The sequence below is a fragment of the Chenopodium album genome, chromosome 2, assembly GCF_948465745.1.
Source record: "Chenopodium album chromosome 2, dcCheAlbu1.1, whole genome shotgun sequence".
Classification (NCBI taxonomy): domain Eukaryota; kingdom Viridiplantae; phylum Streptophyta; class Magnoliopsida; order Caryophyllales; family Amaranthaceae; genus Chenopodium; species Chenopodium album.
Window position 1 is genome coordinate 66,700,734 of NC_137835.1, and position 4,306 is coordinate 66,705,039.

General features: G+C 39.0%; 1 non-coding gene across 1 annotated transcript; it reads right to left on the reverse strand.

Annotated features, from left to right (window-relative positions):
• Positions 1–1,137: 1,137 nt before the first annotated feature.
• On the reverse strand, positions 1,138–1,243 carry LOC145607969 (small nucleolar RNA R71). Its single transcript, XR_014105676.1, has one exon. It is a non-coding gene; the product is annotated as a small nucleolar RNA R71 (small nucleolar RNA).
• Between the last annotated feature and the right edge of the window lie 3,063 nt (positions 1,244–4,306).

Consider the following 4,306-nt stretch of genomic DNA (forward strand, 5'->3'; position numbering starts at 1 on the left):
GATACGGAAAATTTATATGTGGCTTGATTTTGTCGATTGAGTAGGTTTACAAGGCTCCTAGTTAGAGTCTCTCGTAGTTGGAGCTAGCTTGACCTATAGGAGATTAGCCTACCTTACTCTCTTGATTGCTTAGTTGATTTTCCCTCGCAACACTTGACTTAGTCATCTCCAATTCCAATTAGCTATGTCCATTCCGAGTACATGTTGATCCTAACCCTAGTGTTTCATTATATTGATTTCTATTGCTTGTTTGTTTTGCTTAGTTACTTAGATTACACACACACCTACCCTCTTGACTTCGAGATAGCTTGACTTAGACAATAGTAGTTAGCTCCCATTCCCTTGGATTCGATCCTTAACTTTCCGTTATACTTGTATGAAGGTGTGTTGAGAGTTTATAAATTTTGTTTTGACATAGGAAAGTTAGTATAATGACCTAGCTTCCACCTAGGGTCAAAAATGGCGTCGTTGCCGGGGAATGATTTAGATGATTGCTATTGTTGTTGAGTCTATTTCACCTTAATCTCAAAAATAAAAAAAGATTTTTCTCTTTAGGCTACACTTGTAAACATGCTATTGATATTTTCTTTGAGTTTTTGAATGCGTAGGATAAGAGGAAGGACTTTAGTGCCTTTTGAACCAAAAATCGAGAGAACAATAATAAGGATAAGGGTTGCTAATTGTTCTTTGAGTCTAAACTCTCCAAGAGAAGAAGTTTACCAAGGAAGAGGAGAAGAGGATCAAGTAAGCATGGGAGATAATCCAAGAGTTGCTTTGAAGGAATTGGGAACACTCCCGGTGCATATAGGTTTGAAAGATGGATTGCTTTGACAACAACACCGGCAAATCATTTTGAGATTAGACCGGCCATGATCACTTTGATAGAAAGAAGACAATTTAGTGGGGCTAAGATTGATAGTCCGCTAAACCATCTCAAAGAGTTTGAGAAGTATTGCAACACTATCAAAGTAAATGGAGTTTTTCAAGAGTTCATTCGACTCAAGTTGTTTCCCTTCTCTCTCATAGGTCGAGCTTTGGAATGGTTAGACAAGGAGGTCAAACCAAATTCTCTTAGAACATTGGATGAAGTCACCAAGGAATTCTTGTCTAGGTTCTATCCCCGAAAGAAAATGGTGGAGGCAAGAGCTTTGATTCAAAGTTTCAAGAAAAATCCTAGTGAGAGCTTGTATGAAGCATGGAAAAGGTATAAGGGCTACCAAAGAGAATGTACCCATCATGGCATTCCCACATATCAAATCATTCAAATTTTTTATGGAGGGTTTAGTCCTCAAGGCAAATCGTGTCTTGATGCGGGAGCCGGAGGTACAATCATGAACAAAACCGAAGAAGAGGTTGTGGACATTATAAGAGATGTGGTGCGCCATTACATGGATTGGCAAGAAAGAGAAAGAGAGTCATCAAGCTAGAATGGATCGACGGGTTACTCGGTTGATCACCTTAATGCTATCAACAATTTATCTTCACAAACTACAAGTTTGGGGAAGGAGATGACAACAATCAAGGCCAAGCTTGAAAGTGCAAATTCCAATGCACAAGGTCATCCCTCCCATATTAAAGGGAGAGGTACATCTTCTAACTCTACTCCTCTTTCTACTTCTAACAATATGCCCAATGGATGTTTGTTTTGTGATAATTGTGGGTCTTATGACCATGATGCTTCTACTTGTTTAATTGGGTTTGAAAATCTTGATGATGGTGAGAATAATTAATGTGAACATGTGAATTTTGTCTCAAACAATAACAATGGTCAAAGGTGTGATGGACCAAGAAACTTTGGAAATAGAAATTCTCACCAACAAGGTGGATTTGATAACTATAACAATGGTAATTATAGGAACCAAGGAAATTAAACTTTCCTAGGCAACTATAATAACCAAGGTTATGGGAATCAAAACCAAGGCATAGGGTTTGGAAATCAAAGCCAATCTCAAGGCTTTGGTGGCCAAAACCAAAATTTTGGCAACAATCAAAATCGAGGCAATTGCAACAATTAAAATAGGGAAATTTTCAAAACAATCAAAGGGGATCCCCACCCGGATTTGGTCCAAATTCTCAAGGTGTTGGTGAAAATTCCTATTCTCAATCGTCCAAGTCCAATTTGGAGGAGATAATTAAAAATTAAACAAAAATCTTGAACACCTGTATGGCAGTGAGTGATAAGAAATTCAATGAGATCATGACACATAACAAAATGCTTCAGACACAAATTACCCAACTAGAAAACACTTTAAAATATTGTGCTATTCCTTCTTCATTGCTTTCTCAAGGAGTTGATCCCAAGAAACCGGTTTATTCCATCACCACAAGGAGTGGAAGAGCTCTTGAGGAGAAAGTTTCTTCGGGATTCTGAGGAGGACAAGAAGAAAAGTGTTTCAAGTGAGCAAGAAGAGGAAGATGTGTCAAGAGATTTGAACAAAAAAAAAGAGCCATGAGAAAAAGAAGAGTGATGAGAGAAAGCAAGAGGAAGTGAGAAAACCCGACCTTCCATTTCCCCAAAAGTTTATGAGGAATAAACTAGCTGAACAATTTGGGAGATTTCTTGAAATGTTGAAGGAGGTCCATCTTTCTATCCCTCTTACCGAAGCTATGACCCAAATGCCTAGATATTCCAAGTTCCTTAAGGATATCTTGAGTGGCAAGAGAGATTGTAATGAGATTGATTCGGTGGAGCTTGGTGAGTGTTGTAGTTCCTTGATTTATAATGACCTCCCCAAAAAGATGAAAGATTCGGGTAATTTCTCCATACCTTGCAAAATCAAGAGTAAGATGTTTGACAATGTTTTATGTGATTTGGGTGCTAGTGTGAGCATAATGCCCTTCTCAGTCTTCAAGAAGCTAAAGCTTTGAGAGCTTCTTCCTACCAACATGACTTTGTAATTGGGCGATAGGTCTATCAAGTTTCCCAAAGGAAGAGTTGATGATGTACCCCTAAAGATGGGTGGTTTTACAATCCCCGTTGATTTCATTGTGCTTGAAATAGAAGAAGATGACCACATTCCTATTATCTTAGGGAGACCGTTCTTAGCTACTTTGGGAGCTCTGATTGATGTTAAGAGAGGCCGAATTACCTTAAGAGTTGGTAACAAGAAAGAGAGTTTTGAGCTAAAACCAATGCATGAGTATTTATACCTTGTGAAAGAAATCATGAGTGATGATTCCCTTGGTTCTTTTGATAATGTGTATGTGATTGATTCTTCATCTAACAATGTTCATGATATTATTGATGATGTGCTTGTAAATTTTGATTACATGAAAGTTAGTGAAGAAGAGAAGAAGCTTCCAAAGGCTATTAACGAAGAGGAGATCGACATTCCTCATTGGTTTGAGCTCTACCAACGAGAGGAAGAGGAGGATTCCATGGATGTAGATGGTGTGAAACCGTCTACGAAAAGAAACAAAATCAAGAAAAAAGCATGAGCTTCGAAGAAGAAGATAATGAGATTGAAGATGAGAAATGAAAAGGTGGTTATTGATGTGCAAGCTAGTGAAGTTTTGTCAAGCAACAATGAGAGGTTGCATGGAAATGAAGGAGAAGTCGTTCTTTCCGCCACTTTAAAGAAGGTGGTGTTCCTTGACCCTCTGTGATTTGGAGGAAGGGTTGAGCAAAGGACCTTAAGCAAGCGCTTCCCGGGAGGCAACCCGGAGATTTCTAACCTTTTCTTTTGATTTCAACTTTTTCTTAATTTTCTTTCTTTAGTTTCTTTTTTTTTTCTTTCACTTGTTTATACTTTGGATTTATAGGTTGAATTCTTAGAGTTGGATTACATCAAGTTGAACGAGCAATGGAATGGTGTTTCGCGGTTTTTTTTATTTATGTGCTAAATGTTCAATTTTATTGAAATTTCGAGGTAAAAGGGGTAAGAATTGTTAGGAAGGTAAGTTAGGGAATTTGTGCTTATGTTTGAAGAAATTTGAACTTGGTGAGTTCATCGTGGTGCTACCATAGTATGGGGTGTTGAACCCACATTTTTCACATTTAGAAACTGATAGTTATACCGGGGTCATAAATCCCAAATTGATAGTTATCGATGTACGCACGCATGAACGCACCAAGGAGAGGGGCAAAAAGAACAACAGGTGGGGCGGGCGCACCAAGCACCTGAGCAGCCGCGCGCGACACTGGCGCGGGCGCACTGCCATGCCACGCGGCCGCGCACCTCTGTCGTGCCTTTCTTTTTCTTCTTTCTTCCTTCTTTTCCCTCATTTCACTTTCATCTTCATTTTCTCACGAGCATACCCCTTTAACCCTCACCAAAACCGCACCCTCACTCTACACACATTCATC